At 39.0% G+C, this 19,833-nt stretch overlaps 1 long non-coding RNA gene across 1 annotated transcript; it reads left to right on the forward strand.

The window, feature by feature from the left end:
• The first annotated feature begins 14,460 nt into the window (after positions 1–14,460).
• On the forward strand, positions 14,461–16,115 carry LOC115892634. The gene is made up of 2 exons (XR_004052492.1): positions 14,461–14,674; positions 15,313–16,115. It is a non-coding gene; the product is annotated as an uncharacterized LOC115892634 (long non-coding RNA).
• Positions 16,116–19,833: the final 3,718 nt, after the last annotated feature.

Below are 19,833 nucleotides of genomic sequence, written 5' to 3' on the forward strand. Positions count from 1 at the left end.
TCCATCAATGATAGATTGGATTAAGAAAATGTGGCACATACACACCATGGAATACTATGCAGCCATAAAAGAGGATGAGTTCATGTCCTTTGCAGGGACATGCATGAAGCGGGAAACCATCATGCTGAGCAAACTATCACAAGTACAGAAAACTAAACACTGCATGTTCTCGCTCGCAGGTGATAATTGAACAATAAGAACACTTGGACACAGGGCAGGGAACATCACACACAGGGCATTGTCATGGGTGGGGAGCAGAGGGAGAGATAGCATTAGAAGAAATACCTAATGTAAATGATGAGTTAATGGGTGCAGCAAACCAACATGGCACATGTATACCTATTTAACAAACCTGCACATTGTGCACATGTACCCTAGAACTTAAAGTATAATAAAAGTAAAAAAAGAAAAGAAAAAAACCATAAGCCTGTGAATCCTTCACCAGCAACCAAGGTATCCAGGTTCTCTCTTCAAAGTTGACTAGAAGGCTGGCATGACTCAGGGAGAGAAAGAACAGGCAGCATTCCCACCTGAGAGCCACACAGTGAAGGGGAACCACCTCCCCCTAGCCAAGGGAGGTGGTGAGTGAGCCAAGGGAGGTGGAGCTTGCAGTGAGCCAAGATCGCGCCACTGCCCTCCAGCCTGGGTGACAGAACGAGACTCCGTCTCAAAAAATAAATAAATAAACAAATAAAAATTAAATAAGTAAATAAAATGAAAAATAAAATAAAACCTGTTAATCCTATTGCATTAAAGATAAAATATTAAAAAAACAAATAACAAACAAGGAATATTTTCCAAAATATTTTGCTAAATTAGAAGTGAATGCTGATTTACCTGTTACCTTATAGCACAGGTTTTCAAATTCTGTTAAATCATGTTATGTAATTTTGAGTAGAACCCTAAGGAGTCACTGTTTATGTGTGAGAGTGGGGAGTTGGAGTTGTAGCTCATCTTAAGGAAACTGAAAATGCTGAGCTTCAAACGTTTTCCTGGAGTTTTGATTAATGCAAATATAACTGCTAGGAACCTCATATGTAAATATATATGTGTACATGTGTGTATATATTATATATATATATATATTGTTGTGAATATACATGCAAATAGAATTGCTGGATCATAATCATGTTTAATTTTTGAAGGAACTGCAAAAAGCCAAAATGTTTCCCAGAGTTGTTCTAAAAATTATCTACTGAAACCATCCGGGCCAGGACATTTATTTTTTTATAAGCTTTTAAATCACAGATTGCATTGATTTAACATTTAAGATACTCAGGTAATCCACCATATGTTGGGAAAGCTTTGGCAGTTGGTGTTTTTTAAGGAATTGAACAATTTTCTCGACTTATTCTAATTTATGTGCACAGAATTGCTGGTAGGGTTCCCTTATACTCATTTTAATAACTGCAGGATTTCTAGTCAGATCATTAGGATCTCTCTTTGTTTCAGTGATTTTTTTTTTTTTTTTTTTTTTTTTTTTGCTCTGAAATCTACTTTTTCTTATAGCCACTTCTGATTTCTTTTTTAAAATGAATGTTTTCTTGGTATATCTTATTTATTCTCTTACTTTCAACTTACCTGTGTTGTTATATTTGAAGTAAGCTTTTTGTTTTGTAAATATGGTTGTACTTGGAGTTACTTTTATATACCACATTCATTTTAAATAGTGGCAGGATTTAAAAAGTGGCAGGATATGAAATTCCACTGGTTTAGCACACATCAAGATTCAAAGACATCAATTAGAAATTTCAGAGTGTGTTTCATGGTCTTACAAGAAGTGGAAAGTCATTTACAGATATTTTCTTGTTTAGTATTTTAGAGAAGCACCCTTTGGAATTCAGCAGATGATAAATCTTTAATTAGTGTTAAATGTAAGCAGTGGCCTATGCTGAGCCCAAAATTCTCTGAAATTAGTAATTACTGAATTTCACAATTGTAAGGTGAAGTACAAGTATACTATGGGGCATAGAAGAGGGCTGATTTTATGATAGAAAAAATAAATCAAAGAAATAAAACATTCCCTTAGGATCATCTTAATACTTTATGTAGTAAAAAATTAAGAAAGAAATTATCAGAAATTCTACATTCATATACATATCCACATGAATGTCTTTACATTTTTTCTAGTCCCAAAGTATTAAGTTAATCATACTTTTCAGAGCGTGACCCAAGAAAGAGCTCTCTTCTGTGTATGTATGCACATATGCATACACGTATACATCTATCTTTCCCTTTATCTTCCCCAAACATGTGATAGGTATTTGAATTCTCATAATATTACATTTTAATAAATGTGAATTTTGTGAAGTCCACTTTATCTCTATTTACTTTCATGTTTAGACATTTTTATTTAATTTTTTTTTTTTTTTTTTTTTTGAGATGGAATCTCACGCTGTCACTCAGGCTAGAGTGCAACGGTGCGATCTCGGCTCACTGCAGCCTATGCCTCCCAGGTTCAAGCAATTCTCCTGCCTCAGCCTCCCGATAGCTGGAACTATAAGCATACACAACCACGCCTGGCTAATTTTTGTATTTTTAGTAGAGACAGGGTTTCACCATGTTGGTCAGGCTGCTCTTGAACTCCTGACCTCAGGTGATCTGCCCACCTTGGCCTCCCAGAATGTGTGAGCCACCATACCCAGCTTATTTAAAATTGATGCAAGATTTTTCTTGGCCCCTTCATCAGATTTGTGACAGGGACAAACACTTACACAGCCCACTGTGCTCAGCCCCTTGTGGGAGGGAACATATGAGTGAGCCAATGCGGGATCAGCTGCTACTGGTGAGAGCAAGCTCTGTGCCGGACCTGTGGCAGCGCCCAAGTAGGGGAGTCTGTGACCCCAAAACCCCAGAGGGGGTGTTACAGCTCTCCTTTAGTCAGACCATTTGTGGATGGCTGTGTGTTAACAGCTCAGTTGTCCTCTTGCCTCATCCCGTGTGGAAACTGCGCTCCACCAGTGAGGGCAGAGGGCTGGTGTGACAGCCTCTTTGGGTACCCACACTTGGTGGGCCCCAAGCTCTTCTCTGGCATCTAAGAAGAATGCGGTTGCATAGGCACTCAAAGGGTGGTGAAAGCAGAGAATTTTATTGAGTGGTGGGAATGGTTCTCAGAGGATATGGGAGCTGGAGAGGGGATGAGAAGGGCAGATAGATCTGCCTGAATTCCAGCCACCTTCCCTGAAGTCAAGCTGTCTCTTCTTCCCCAAAGTCCAGCTGTCTTCGCTCTAAAGTCAAGCTGTCTCTTCTTCTCCAACGTCTAGCCATCTTCTCTCCAAAGTCAAGCAGTCTCTCCCCTCTACTGACTGTGTCTGGGGTCTTTATAGGTACAATATCGGGACAGGGTGGGCCATAGGTAGTTTTGGAAAATGTAATATTCATTCGGTAAAAAGACATTATTCAGAAAGAACCAATCAGGAGAGAGCAGGCAAACATGAATAGCAGTTCTCTCTTTGGGCCACAGGTTTTAGGCTACTTTGGCTTGAAGGTGGGGTTTCACCAGGCACCTGCCCTTGTCTGCCTAGAATTTCCCTGCCTCCTCCCTTATCAAAATTATGATAATAAAATTATGCTGAAGTCTTCATATAGTTCCCTGTATGCAATTTTGGTGATATTGTAATATTTTCTTCACATTGTAAAGTTCTCTGTAAATAATCCAACTGGAAATTCCAGATTTAAAACTAGATAATCCCAGCTGACATTTCTAGTTAAGATTTTTTTGGCTTCAGATAGCGGGTTAATGTGCAATATCAGTTACCTGTGGTTCTCAAATATTAGTTATGAATAAAAGGGTAGATTCCCAACCCCAATACAACATAATAATGAGATATCAAACACCGTGCTAAAGGATTTATGTGAGTTTTCTCATTTAATTAATACAAAAATCCCACGAGTTATTTGTTATTATTATTCCCACCTTTTCAAACTAGAAAAGCAAGTCTAAGGAGAAATTCCATAATTTTCATTTTTCTTTTTTCTTTTTCTTATTATTATTATTATACTTTAAGTTCTAGGGTACATGTGCATAATGTGCAGGTTTGTTACATATGTATACTTGTGCCATGTTGGTGTGCTGTACCCGTCAACTCGTCAGCACCCATCAATTCGTCATTTACATCAGGTATAACTCACAATGCAATCCCTCTCCCCTCTCCCCTCCCCATGATAGGCCCCGGTGTGTGATGTTCCCCTTCCCGAGTCCAAGTGATCTCATTGTTCAGTTCCCACCTATGAGTGAGAACATGCAGTGTTTGGTTTTCTGTTCTTGCAAGAGTTTGCTGAGAATGATGGTTTCCAGCTGCATCCATGTCCCTACAAAGGACGCAAACTCATCCTTTTTTATGGCTGCATAGTATTCCATGGTGTATATGTGCCACATTTTCTCAATCCAGTCTGTCACTGATGGACACTTGGGTTGATTACAAGTCTTTGCTAGTGTGAATAGTGCCGCAATAAACATACATTTGCATGTGTCTTTATAGCAGCATGATTTGTAATCCTTTGGGTATATACCCAGTAATGGGATGGCTGGGTCATACAGTACTTCTAGTTCTAGATCCTTGAGGAATCGCCATACTGTTTTCCATAATGGTTGAACTAGTTTACAATCCCACCAACAGTGTAAAAGTATCCCTATTTTTCCACATCCTCTCCAGCACCTGTTGTTTCCTGACTTTTTAATGATTGCCATTCTAACTGGTGTGAGATGGTATCTCATTGTGGTTTTGATTTGCATTTCTCTGATGGCCAGTGATGATGAACATTTTTTCATGTGTCTGTTGGCTGTATGAATGTCTTCTTTTGAGAAATGTCTGTTCACATCCTTTGCCCACTTTTTGATGGGGTTGTTTGTTTTTTTCTTGTAAATTTGTTTGAGTTCCTGGTAGGTTCTGGATATTAGCCCTTTGTCAGATGAGTAGATTGCAAAAACTTTCTCCCATTCTGTAGGTTGCCTGTTCACTCTGATGGTAGTTTCTTTAGCTGTGCAGAAGCTCTTTAGTTTAATTAGATCCCATTTGTCAATTTTGGCTTTTGTTGCTGTTGCTTTTGATGTTTTAGACATGAAGTCCTTGCCCATGCCTATGTCCTGAATGGTATTACCTAGGTTTTCTTCTAGGGTTTTTACGGTATTAGGTCTAAAATTTAAGTCTCTAATCCATCTTGAATTAATTTTTTTATGAGGAGTAAGGAAAGGATCCAGTTTCAGCTTTCTAGTCATGGCTAGCCAATTTTCTCAGCACCATTTATTAAATAGGGAATCCTTTCCCAGTTTCTTGTTTTTGTCAGGTTTGTCAAAGACCAGATGGCTGTAGACTGTTTGGCATTATTTCTGAGGGCTCTGTTCTGTTCCACTGGTCTATATCTCTGTTTTGGTAACCAGTACCATGCTGTTTTGGTTACTGTAGCCTTATAGTATAGTTTGAAGTCAGGTAGTGTGCTGCCTCCAGCTTTGTTCTTTTTGCTTAGGATTGTCTTGGCAATGCGAGCTCTTTTTTGGTTCCATATGAACTTTAAAGCAGTTTTTTCCAATTCTGTGAAGAAAGTCATTGGTAGCTTAATGGGGATGGCATTGAATGTATAAATTACCTTGGGCAGTATGGCCATTTTCATGATATTGATTCTTCCTATGCATGAGCGTGGTATGTTCTTCCATTTGTTTGTGTCCTCTTTTATTTCACTGAGCAGTGGTTTGTAGTTCTCCTTGAAGAGGTCCTTTACATCCCTTGTAAGTTGGATTCCTAGGTATTTTATTCTCTTTGAAGCAATTGTGAATGGAAGTTCATTCATGATTTGGCTTTCTGTTTGTCTGTTACTGGTGTATAAGAATGCTTGTGATTTTTGCACATTAATTTTGTATCCTGAGACTGTGCTGAAGTTTCTTATCAGCTTAAGGAGATTTTGGGCTGAGACAATGGGGTTTTCTAAATATACAATCATGTCATCTGCAAACAGGGACAATTTGACTTCTTCTTTTCCTAACTGAATACCCTTTATTTCTTTCCCTTGCCTGATTGCCCTAGCCAGAACTTCCAACACTATGTTGAATAGGAGTGGTGAGAGGGGGCATCCCTATCTTGTGCCAGTTTTCAAAGGGAATTATTCCAGTTTTTGCCCATTCAGTATGATATTGGCTGTGGTTTTGTCATAAATAGTTCTTATTATTTTGAGATGTGTTCCATCAATACCGAATGTATTGAGCGTTTTTAGCATGAAGGGCTGTTGAATTTTGTCAAAGGCCTTTTCTGCATCTATTGAGATAATCACATGGTTTTTGTCTTTGGTTCTCTTTATATGCTGGATTACGTTTATTGATTTGCGTATGTTGAACCAGCCTTGCATCCCAGGGATGAAGCCCACTTGATCATGGTGGGTAAATTTTTTGATGTGCTGCTGGATCCGGTTTGCCAGTATTTTATTGAGGATTTTTGCATCGATGTTCATCAGGGATATTGGTCTAAAATTCTCTTTTTTTGTTGTGTCTCTGCCAGCCTTTGGTATTAGGATGATGTTGGCCTCATAAAATGAGTTAGGGAGGATTCCCTCTTTTTCTATTGATTGGAATAGTTTCAGAAGGAATGGTACCAGCTCCTCCTTGTACCTCTGGTAGAATTCAGCTGTGAATCCATCTGTTCCTGGACTTTTTTTGGTTGGTAGGCTATTTATTATTGCCTCAATTTCAGAGCCTGCTATTGGTCTATTCAGGGATTCAACTTCTTCCTGGTTTAGTCTTGGGAGAGTGTAAGTGTCCAAGAAATTATCCATTTCTTCTAGGTTTTCTAGTTGATTTGCATAGAGGTGTTTATAGTATTCTCTGATGGTAGTTTGTATTTCTGTGGGGTCAGTGGTGATATCCCCTTTATCATTTTTTATTGCGTCTATTTGATTCTTCTCTCTTTTCTTCTTTATTAGTCTTGCTAGCGGTCTATCAATTTTGTTGATATTTTCAAAGAACGAGCTCCTGGATTCATTGATTTTTTGGAGGGTTTTTTGTGTCTCCATCTCCTTCAGTTCTGCTCTGATCTGTTATTTCTTGCCTTCTGCTAGTTTTTGAATGTGTTTGCTCTTGCTTCTCTAGTTCTTTTAATTGTGATGTTAGAGTGTCCATTTTAGATCTTTCCAGCTTTCTCTTGTGGGCATTTAGTGCTATAAATTTCCCTCTACACACTGCTTTAAATGTGTCCCAGAGATTCTGGTATGTTGTATCTTTGCTCTCATTGGTTTCAAAGAACATCTTTATTTCTGCCTTCATTTCATTATGTACCCAGTAGTCATTCAGGAGCAGATTATTCCGTTTCCATGTAGTTGAGCAGTTTTGATTGAGTTTCTTAGTCCTGAGTTCTAGTTTGATGGCACTGTGGTCTGAGAGAGAGTTTGTTATAATTTCTGTTCTTTTACATTTGCTGAGGAGTGCTTTACTTCCAATTATGTGGTCAATTTTGGAATAAGTGTGATGTGGTGCTGAGAAGAATGTATATTCTGTTGATTTGGGGTGTAGAGTTCTGTAGATGTCTATTAGGTCTGCTTGCTGCAGAGATGAGTTCAATTCCTGGATGTCCTTGTTCAGTTTCTGTCTCGTTGATCTGTCTAATGTTGACTGTGGGGTGTTGAAGTCTCCCATTATTATTGTATGGGAGTCTAAGTCTCTTTGTAAGTCTCTAAGGACTTGCTTTATGAATCTGGGTGCTCCTGTATTGGGTGCATATATATTTAGGATAGTTAGCTCTTCCTGTTGAATTGATCCCTTTACCATTATGTTATGTCCTTCTTTGACTCTTTTGATCTTTGATGGTTTAAAGTCTGTTTTATCAGAGACTTGGATTGCAACCCCTGCTTTTTTTTGTTCTCCATTTGCTTGGTAGATCTTCCTCCATCCCTTTATTTTGAGCCTATGTATGTCTCTGCATGTGAGATGGGTCTCCTGAATACAGCACAGTGATGAGTCCTGACTCTTTATCCAGTTTGCCAGTCTGTGTCTTTTAATTGGACCATTTGGTCCATTTACATTTAAGGTTAATATTGTTATGTGTGAACATGATCCTGCCATTATGATATTAACTGGTTATTTTGCTCGTTAGTTGATGCAGTTTCTTCCTAGCCTCGATGGTCTTTACATTTTGGCATGTTTTTGCAATGGCTGGTACTGGTTGTTCCTTTCCATGTTTAGGGCTTCCTTCAGGGTCTCTTGTAAAGCAGGCCTGGTGGTGACAAAATCTCTAAGCATTTGCTTATCTGTAAAGGATTTTATTTCTCCTTCACTTATGAAACTTAGTTTGGCTGGATATGAAATTCTGAGTTTAAAATTCTTTTTTTTAAGAGTGTTGAATATTGGCCCCCACTCTCTTCTGGCTTGTAGAGTTTCTGCTGAGAGATCTGCTGTTAGTCTGACGGGCTTCCTTTTGTGGATAACCCGACCTTTCTCTCTGGCTGCCCTTAAGATTTTTTCCTTCATTTCAACTTTGGTGAATCTGGCAATTATGTGTCTTGGAGTTGCTCTTATCGGGGAGTATCTTTGTGGCGTTCTCTGTATTTCCTGAATTTGAATGTTGGCCTGCCCTACTAGGTTGGGGAAGTTCTCCTGGATGATATCCTGAAGAGTGTTTTCCAACTTGGTTCCATTTTCCCCCTCACTTTCAGGCACCCCAATCAGACGTAGATTTGGTCTTTTTACATAATCCCATACTTCTTGCAGGCTTTGTTTATTTCTTCTTCTTCTTTTTTCTTTAGATTTCTCTTCTCGCTTCATTTCATTCATTTGATCCTCAATCGCTGATACTCTTTCTTCCAGTTGATCAAGTTGGTTACTGAAGCTTGTGCATTTGTCACGTATTTCTCGTGTCGTGGTTTTTACCTCTGTCAGTTCGTTTATGGCCTTCTCTGCATTAATTATTCTAGTTATCAATTCTTCCATTCTTTTTTGAAGATTTTTAGTTTCTTTGTGCTGGGTACGTAATTCCTCCTTTAGCTCTGAGAAGTTTGACGGACTGAAGCCTTCTTCTCTCATCTCGTCAAAGTCATTCTCTGTCCAGCTTTGATCTGTTGCTGGCAATGAGCTGTGTTCCTTTGCAGGGGGTGATGCACTCTTATTTTTTGAATTTCCAGCTTTTCTGCCCTGCTTTTTCCCCCATCTTTGTGGTTTTATCTGTCTCTGGTCTTTGATAATGGTGACGTACTGATGGGGTTTTCGTGTGGGTGTCCTTCCTGTTTGTTAGTTTTCCTTCTAACAGTCAGGACCCTCAGCTGTAGGTCTGTTGGAGATTGCTTGAAGTCCACTCCAGACCCTGTTTGCCTGGGTATCAGCAGCAGAGGCTGCAGAAGATAGAATATTGCTGAACAGCAAGTGAATCTGTCTGATTCTTGCTTTGGAATCTTCCTCTCAGGGGTGTACTCCACCGTGTGAGATGTGAGGTGTTGGTCTGCCCCCAGTGGGGGATGTCTCCCAGTTAGGCTACTCAGGGGTCAGGGACCCACTTGAGCAGACAGTCTGTCTGTTCTCAGATCTCAACCTCCATGTTGGGAGATCCACTGCTCTCTTCAAAGCTGTCAGACAGAGTCGTTTGAGTCTGCAGAGGATTCTGCTGCTTTGTTGTTGTTGTTGTTGATTAGCTGTGCCCTGTCCCCAGAGGTGGAGTCTACAGAGACAGGCAGGGCTCCTTGAGCTGCTGTGAGCTCCACCCAGTTCGAGCTTCCCACATCTTTGTTTACCTATTTAAGCCTCAGCAATAGCGGGTGCCCCTCCCCCAGCCTCGCTGCTGCCTTGCCGTTAGATCACAGACTGCTGTGCTAGCAATGAGGGAGGCTCCGTGGGCGGGTGTGGGACCCTCCTGGCCAGGTGTGGGATATAATCTCCTGGTGTGCCCATTTGCTAAGGCCCTTGGTACAGCACCGTATTGGGGTGGGAGTTACCCGATTTTCCAGGTGTTGTGTGTCTCAGTTCCCCTGGCTAGGAAAAGGGATTCCCTTCCCCCTTGCACTTCCCAGGTGAGGCGATGCCTCGCCGTGCTTCAACTCTTGCTGGTCAGACTGCAGCAGCTGACCAGCACCAATTGTCCTGCACTCCCTAGTGAGATGAACCCAGTACCTCAGTTGAAAATGCAGAAATCACCTGTCTTCTGTGTCGCTTGCGCTGGGAGCTGGAGACTGGAGCTGTTCCTATTTGGCCATCTTGCTCCGCCCCCTCATAATTTTCATTTTTAAAGGCACTCCAGGGCCAGGCGCAGTGACTCACACCTGTAATCCCAGCACTTTGGGAGGCTGAGGCGGGTAGATCATGAGGTCAGGAGATCAAGACAATCCTGGCTAACATAGTGAAATCCCATCTCTACCAAAAATACAAAAAAAAAAAAAAAGAAAATTAGCCAGGCCTGGTGGTGGGCACCTGTAGTCCCAACTACTCGGGAGGCTGAGGCAGGAGAATGGCATGAACGTGGGAGGTGGAGCTTGCAGTGAGCTGAGATTGCACCCCTGCACTCCAGCCTGGGCGACACAGTGAGATCCTGTCTCCAAAAAAAAAAAAAAGCACTCCAGATGATTCTATTATAGGTGTTTCAGAAAATGAGGTGAGTTATATCATACTTCCAACACTAGAATTGATAATATATGGATATGATATGCAGCATATTATCATGATAAAATATGAAAGATTTTCTAAATTTCTGTTTGTAGGTTTAGCCAATAATCTAAGGTGCTGCAGGAAAATTATGTATTTGTATAATGAGAAAAAAGATGCGTTCCTTTTATATGAACACGCATGATGAATCCAGGAGAGGAAAATATTTCCTTATTTTTAAATTATATATTCAAACAAATTGTTTCTGATATTGAACTTTTTGACCTTAGTTACATCATTTAATCATAATTTGAATTTCTTTTAAGCTGAGCATTGTCATTGTTTTGACATTCCCCAAGTTCCTTGATTCTTAATTAGGGTTGACCTATTGGATAGTAACTATAGCAGATTTATAGCCTTAGACTGCTTAAATTGTTTATGAATAAGCCATATTCACAATCCATTTCTGAAACCTAATTTTTGTTTACTTTTAATTTTTTTGAGAGATTCATCTTTTATTTTAAAGCAGTGGTAAATTTAAAAATTTGATGTATTTTTCTCAAGATCAAAGAGAAATCACTTACATATTTTATATTACTTTTGTTGGGAGCCATGCTTTTTCTTCATTAATTACCTTTAGAAACACTGAATTTATCTGAAACATGAAGTATCCCTGTAGAGTTTGCTTTGACTACTTCAATGGAAGATTTATGTTAAGATTTTAAGTAACGAAGAACAATAGTTTTAGGTATGAGACTACTGAGCCTATCCAAGAAGCTAAGTTGTCTTTGAGTCTCAGATAATTATTTACAGTTAGAAATGGGATGAATATGTTTCTGTGAAGCTGATTGGAAGAGGAAGTATCGATTGATTCATCTGTATAATAATTATGTTTAGAAATGGCAACTTGGGTGGCTCCTTCTCCTTAAGGAAAATAACAAAGCCTAATATTTAGGTAAAGTATTTATAAAGATAAGTATAAACAATATTCTGTATAAACACTGGAAATTATTATCAATAATTAATATTTAACCTTAAAGAATCCCAAAAGGATCTAATAAAGTGAGAATTAAGATAGATTAAAACAATGTCCTAAGTCACCTTGGAGGCAAATTTAAGATTCCTTATGGGAAGAGTTTTTGAAGAGAAAATGCAAAGGTTGAGGTTCAAGTTTACCTCTCAAACTTCTGATTAAAGAGTCATGATGAGAGAACACACAATTTTTTGCTGATTGATCATTTAGTCGAGAATATTTCCAATGCTTGATACAAAGTGAAGTGTGGTTATTGAAATAAAGTTTTACTTGATTTATTTGAATGAACAAAAACTCCATCACACTTCAATTTTTCCCCACAACTCTCTGATATTTATCCGTATATACCTTTGCCATTTTAATGTGAATTGGATGAAAATAAGAACACTATGTAGTATGATTCTTCTCCAGTTCCACACAGATTCAAGCATGGAAGACTTTCATCTAGTTACCTTAATTACCTAGTCCCTGAACAAGGACTGAACAAGGCAGGAGGATTGATTTTTTTCTACATCTGTATCAATCTTTGTATCCTGTACATCTGGAGTAAAACAGTATCTTTGTTCCCTGATATGTGCTGTTCTCTCTAACATCTACTATGCTTATACGTTTCCTTGTTCTGTACTTCTATTAGATGTTAAAAAAACAAATTCAGTTTACAGAAAAAAGGAAATTATTTTGGCTTGTTAATTTGTTTAAGTTCCTTATAGGTTCTGGATATCAGACCTTTGTCAGATGCACAGTTTACAAATATTTCCTCCTATTCTGTAGGTTTTATGGTTACCCTGCTTATAGTTTCTCTTGCCGTGCAGGAGGTCTTTAGTTTAATTAGGCTCCATTTGTCAATTTTTCATTTTTGTTACAATTGCTTTTGGCATTTTTGTCTTGAAATATTTGCTGAGTCCCATGTCCAGATTGGTATCTCCTAAGTTATCTTCCAGGGTTTTTATAGTTTTAGGTTTTATATTTATGTCTTTAATCCATCTTGAGTTAATTTTTGTATACGGTGTAAGGACGGGGTCCAGTTTCCATTTTCTGCATATGGCTACCTAATTATCCCATCACCATTTATTGAATCAGAAAAGTCAGCAAAGGACATGAACAGACAATTTTCAAAAGAAGACATGTGGCCTAAAAGGATATGAAAAAACACACAATGTAACTAATCATTGGAGAAATGCAAATCAAAACCACAATGAGATACCAGCTCACACCAATCAAAATGGCTATTACTAAAAAGTCAAAATAACAAATGCTACCAAAGTTTTAGAGAAAAGAAAATGCTTATAACTGCTGGTAGGACTGTAAGTTAGTCCAGCCATGGTGGAAAGCAGTTTGGCAACTTGTGAAGAACTTAAAACAGAATTGCTATTTGATATGATTTAGCTGTGTTCCCACCCAAATCTCATCTAGAATTGTAACTCCTAAAATTCCCATGTCTTCCAGGAGGAACCCGTGGGAGGTCATTGAATTATGGTGGGAGGACTTTCCTGCACTGTTCTCTTGATGGTGAATGAATCTCACGAGATCTGATGGTTTTAAAAATGAGAGTTTCACTGCACAAGCTCTCCCTTTTTGACTGCTGCCATCCACGTTAGAGGTGTTTTGCTCCTCCTTGCCTTCTAGATTGTCAGGTCTCCCCCGCCATGTGGAATTATAAGTCCATTAAACTTCTTTTCCTTCCCAGTCTCGGAAATGTCTTTATCAGCGCTGTTAAAATGTCCTAATACAGTAAAGTGGTACAAGTAGAGTGAGGCACGACTGAAAAGATGCGCAAAAATGTGGAATCAACTTTGGAAGTGGGTAACTGGCAGAGGTTGGAACAATTTGCAGTGCTCAGAAGACAGGAAAATGTGGGAAAGTCTAACTCCAAGAGACTTGTTGAATGACTTTGACCAAAACGCTGATAATGATATGGACTATGAAATCCATGCTGAGGCAGTCTCTGATGGAGATGAGGAACTTGCTGGGAACTGGAGCAAACGTGACTCTTGTCACCTTTGGCAAGATGGTGGTTGAGGAGAGGCCTTGGCAAGCAGTGGCTGTGATGCCTGAATGTAGCGAGGGGCCTGAAAAGGGAACTCAGAGCAGACACTGGGTTTTAGAGCCTGAAACTACAGAAAGTCCGCTGCGTTCAAGGCCTGCTTCCCCCAAAATCTAGCAGTGTGGCCTCAAGCAAACCACTTCACTTCTCTTGGCCTCAGTTTCTAAATCTGCAAAATGGGATTTGTATTCCCACCCCAGCCCACAGAATTCAGAGTCAAATGAGAAGGCGGGAAGAGCTCACTTGCCAAGGGACTCTTTCAAAGACTTGAGGTGGAGAAACTGAGGCATCGAGAGGGCTAGGGCTCTGCTAGCTGTCACCCAGAGATAGTGATGGACCTGTGATGAGAAGCCAGGGCTCCTGTCCCTAGTTCCTCGCGCTTTCCTCAGGCTGGGGACTGAGTGTGGTGAGATGGAAAGGGCGCACCCTCCTGCTCTTTCTCTCTGGACAGGGACAGGATGCTGGGTGAAGGGTGAAAGGAAGAGGCTGGAGAAGGGAGAAAAGCTCCAGCTCACACCAAGTCTGAGATTTTTTAAAATGCCGACTCCACGGCCCCTCCCATGCCCGCCCCATTCTTCTGAAGTCCTGGTTGTGAAGGAAGAAGTCTCAGTCAAAGTCTGCTGCTCCACCTCTCTGACTGCAGACCCAAGGGGCCCGCGCAGGCTGCAGTGGGTCCTGAGCCCCCAGGGCTGTGCCCACTGGTCCTGACTGAGCTCGCTGCCAAGGTCAGTCCAACGCCAAGGGCACGGGGCCAGGGCAGGTGGAGCAGGGCTACCCCAAGTTCACAGAGGCCGCTGGTGTCAATATGACGTCTTCTGGGGCGCCTGGCATCCCTAGGAGTGGAGCCACTGATGAAGTTAAAACTGCCTCCTCCTTCAGGAAGATTTTGCTCCCATAGCTAGCGAACAGGGAGCGGAGCAGTGTCAGGAGGATCTGCGGGCGCTGCTGCGGGCTTCTATGCAGGGACAGTGCAGCAGGCAGCCTCTCAGGGCCAGGGGAATTTCAGGACAGGGGTCATCAGCAGCCCTGCGCATTCTCCATCCCTGGATCGGTGCAGGGCCATTTGGATGCTGTGAGAAAGTCGCGGTCTTGGGACATTGGGTCCAGGCTCCGGTAGAAGCAGGTGATAAACGCACTCCGGCCAGTTCGGAGCGCCAGCTAGGCTGTGGTGCCCACGATGCCCAGGGTAGGCGCCATGAGGAACAGGAAATTGGCTAGGGTGGGAGCTCACTGGTAGGCGGTCTGGGAAGTCAAAGATCTGCTGCTCCAGCGCTGCCACCAGCTGCAGGCAGCAGAAGGCGACGAGCATGTGGCACCAGCGCATTCGCCCATCTCTCCACCAACCACTTTATCCAACCTTCAATAATTATCTTTTCATTATATCCAGTGATTGTTCTACTTATTATAGGGAGCAGCTGTCAGTCCAGTAACACACTTAACAAATGATACATCTAGTCCTCAAGGTTAACAAAAACGTGAAGACCAGCCCAACCCTGAAAATCAGTTTGCAAACCTTCACTATGTCTGATGCCATTCCTAATAATTTTTAGGGACAAGTTTTGTTTGTGGTAAACAACGTAAGTTGGGGTGTGTGCTGAGCCCAAAGCTAACCAATTGCTCACAGTTACTCATAACTACCCATCGACTTGACTTGATCAAACTTCAGTCAGTCTTGTCACCTCTCCTCAGGCCCCTGCGCCTTGGCTCACCACCTAAGACTGAACAAGCACTAAACGACAGACCAGCCCCCTAACAGCTCACTCCGAAAATAAGCAGGCCTCGTAGAGAAACGATTTTTGTTGGAGCATCCTGGTTTTGCCACCTGCTCACACCACTACCTGTCCTTCTCTCCAAGGAGGCTTCTGCCAGCCCTGCTTATCCTTCCCTAGAAAAGGAAAGCCTTTTCCTGTTTGATCCTGAGACACTTGCACATTGAGTTTGGAATGTTCTCCCTATTGCAATCGTCTTTTTGAATAAGTTTTATTTTTCCCTACCTCTGGTTGATTTCTGATTAATACCAGTGAGCTTGGATGAAAGCCTGCACACCTCAGGTGTGTGTGTGTGTGTGTGTGTGTGTGTGTGTGTGTGTGTGTGTGTATTTTAGCATTACCATGAAGGCAATAACAATAAAATCAAAGAAAAGCAAATGGATAAGCAATATGTTGGACTAACATCTCAAATCTGAAAATGGCATTGATATGATTTATTTTCAAAATGGTAAGCTTTTTGAAGTATAATCTTATTTTAACCTAAAATCTTACTATCAAAAAATGCAATGTACGTTAAAATGTTCTGAAATGCTTTTATTCACATTTATTAAATGGTCATACTCACTCAGATATCTACAAATTGGTTTTTCACTTATGTAATTGTCTTATAGAATATTCAAAAGTCATGCAGAATGTGAGATAATTTTCTGTTGAATATGATCGTTTTATCATTGCAAGACATCAAACATCCCTGTTTCCTGCCAAATAAATGTACAATAGCAATAAATGTAAGGGTGTGTTTTTTAAAAAAGACACATTTTTGAGTTACAAAACAAGGATTTTAAAACTTGAATTGTTACAGTGAATATGTCTTAATATAGGCTACGGTCACTTTAGATAAAAAATTACCTCACATCTATTCTTTTCAGTATCACTTAAAGGTATTCTTTTAGTGGCAAAGATTTTTTTTTTTCTGCCTAGAGGCAGATATTTTGCCATATGGCTATTTATGGTATGAAACTGTATTTAAATGTATGTACACATATAAAAGCTGCCACTGTGGTGGTAAACTATTAAAATTTATCAAGATTAAAAAATAAACAAATAAAAATATTTCTGTTTTCCTATGAAATGTCTTTACTCCAGTCCAAATTTAGAGGTTTAAAATGCTTGAAATTAATAAAACCAAGTGTTTCACATATTTAAGTTTAAATGGCCTTTGTCCTAGTTTTATTAGTGAAGCAGCAGACTGCATTTTTTTCACTCTTCTACACCTTCAAAAGGTGGACAGAAAAATTTGATAAAACTTCTAGGGCATTATCTGTTGAAACACATTAAACACTAAAGGAGAAATACAACCTCATTGTTTATAACAGACATATAAGAATATACTGCATACATGTATCTATCAGTTTTGTATTTTCAAGAAATATTTGCCTTAAAGTGAGCTTCATTAGAATACATGTTCTCCCACAAAGCCAAGGAAAACAGGTTAGATACAAGGATCTGGAAGTCTACGTGTGTGACATAATTTCATTCAACACATTCCACAAATAAGGCAAGAAATGTATCATTGTGACCCAAGATATTCTCTAAATTTTCTCAAAGCAATGTGGCCACATCTATTATCTTTTACTATGACTAGTCATCATTTCATGCATTTCAACATCACCTCACCCATTCTCAGCCTCCTATCTCTGAGATTAATTGTGGCTAACATTCTCAGCAGTCCAAACATCTCGCAAGTGACAGCTTGAAAAGGCCTACCAGAATGATGTTCACTCTGCCACCTGACTAGCTTGTCTTCCATCTAGACATTGCAGTATTTAGAAGAGCGCTTTTAGTATTGTAAATTTCATGCAACATGTGTTCAATGAGATGAAATCTTAAATATTGCAGTACATGTTAATTGGGAGAATGTTAATTTGCTTCTGTAGTTTTAAGTGTATTCTCAGAGGTAGATGAAGACATATCATTGGATTCAAGAAATAAAGCAAATAGAAGAAAAAGTATGTTATTTTAGTTTGGTTATGTTTATGTCTTAAGTTTTCTTTTCTAGATACATGAGAACCTATTAAATAAACTGGAAAAAAAAAGTGGTAGCCTTGGGTTAAATATCATACTTTATGTTTTGTTTCTTAATTCCAGGGTAGAGTAGAAAAATATGCTCTCTTATATAACACAAAAATGATATGGGGGAAGAAGGAAAAAATTAACTTGGAGACATCATTAATTAATTTCTTTTATAAATGAAATACTAAATAGTTTCTATCTGTTTTGACAAATAGAGAATACATTTAGAATCAATGCTTTATTTCTTGGAAAGCGGAGTGAAAATTTTAAATATATTATTCCAATTGTATTATTACTATGCACTACAGATCACATACATTTGTCTTTTCTTCATATTAGACATTAAGTAATGGCAAGTATCCTTTCGAGGGCAATTTAATATAAGTAGTGAAGTATCCAGAAATTCTGAAATAATAAAAGTGACCTAAATCACTGTGTTTGGGAGGGGAATACTTACATTCTCATTATTCCCAAACGGACTCTTACAAGTCTTCTCACTGGGCACATGGATGCACCTCAGTAATACCCAATAACTTAGATAGCCACAACTGCCTGCACTTTTTAATGAGATTCATGTCAACATTATTATTCCTTGCCACCTCAATATCAGATATTTTCTCATGTAATCTTTTACTTCTGAGGAGCTGAATTCTTAATCCATAAACTGAATCCATAGCTACCTATCTGTGGATGTTTTTAAATTATGTGAAAATTTTGTAGATGCATTTTTCAGGGGAAAGTATCAGAACATCCACCTGGTGATTGTAACAAAAACAATCGCTCGTGTTGATATTTAAGTCTTAATTAATTCAGAAAAATTTGCACATGCCTTAAGGTCAGATATTATTTTGTACTCTACATATAAAAACTCCTTTTTTTTTTTTTTGGAGATGGAGTCTCACTCTGTTGCCCAGGTTGAAGGAACTCCACCTCCCATAACATTAATGATCACTGATCACAGATCACCATAACAAATATAATAATAAGGGAATATTTAAAAAATTGTGATGATTACCAAAATGTGAAACCAAGACACAAAGTGAGCACAGGCTGTTTGCTAAATGGCACCAATAGACTTGTTTCACCAAGGTTGTCACAAACATTTCATTTGTAAATAAGAGAAAAAAAGGCCATATCTGTGAAGCACAATAAAGAGAAGTGAAATACAATAAGATATGTTTGTATTAATTTGGTTAACTTTATTCCAACTTTATGTAAATTAGTTTTAAATCAGTTTATAAAACTCTAAAATGAACTTGGCAAATTTAGAGCAATAATAAAATGATTTAAATTAGAAAAGTCTTTTTTAAAAACGATAAATAACAAATGTCTCATTGGAATTATTAAAGTTGTTTCAAGGTCAGCTCTGAAGTTCTTAGAAACTAAAGTAAAAAAAATGACCAGTTTCTGAAGTCAAGATAAAATCATACAATCTTTAACTTAGAAAATTATCTTCTGTGTTGTGTCCTAAGCATAAAACAAGTGTAAGGACTTGCCCTGATACTCTGTAAGTCGTTCCACTCCAATATGCACTGCAGAAATGTTTCCTGGCAAGAACAGCAAGTCAGAAGCCTTTTCAGCATGGTAAGGAGAGAGAGAGACTATGCTATGTATAAAAAAAATAAGATGAGGAGGAACAATAGAGCCTTAGATAAGTGAGAAGTCTAAAAAGAGACATGTATAAGGGGAGCAGTTGCAACTATAAGGAGCAAAATATGGAATGATGAAAAAAGATGCTTTAAAGAAAGTTTTCCTCAGTACTTTGCGATGCTCTTGCCACCTTCTGAAGAAAGCTGGCTCCTCCTGTACCCTTAGGGTATTTGGACCCAGGCTTTGGAATCGGGTGACCATCTACATCAAACTACCTTAAACTGAAATTTGAGTGCATAGAATAAGAATAATTGGGTTAAACAAAATTCACTTTTAATCTAAACTGTCATTCATTAGTTTGACCAACTTTCTTTACCACTGGTCACTTGATCTTTGTCTTATTTGACCAAGGTTGTCAAACAAGGTTTGTTGTTTCCTTCTTTGAAGGAAAGAGTTAGTGTTTCTTCCATTCCAATGCACCCACTTGAGGAATTTTTTAATAAAATGGGCAATGAATGGGCAGTAGAAGAAGTTACAGGTCTGCTAATAAAACACTAAGTAATAAACCATGGAAATTCTAAAATCATTTGCATGAACACCTTGCTTATTTTGTAACTATTATGTATTATCATACGTATACTTAACTCTTTGAATGTGTTAGTATGTGTTCCAAGTATAACTTAATTATATATATATATATATTTAAATTACATAAAATAAATAAAGCCAATAAAACATTTTTAAACATTTTCTTATATTTCCTTTCAGTATTTTTATATGCATGCATCTGTACCCAGTAATATTCCTGAATGCATGTTTGTGTTGACAAAGCCTCTCT

Source organism: Rhinopithecus roxellana, chromosome 13, assembly GCF_007565055.1.
Source record: "Rhinopithecus roxellana isolate Shanxi Qingling chromosome 13, ASM756505v1, whole genome shotgun sequence".
Classification (NCBI taxonomy): domain Eukaryota; kingdom Metazoa; phylum Chordata; class Mammalia; order Primates; family Cercopithecidae; genus Rhinopithecus; species Rhinopithecus roxellana.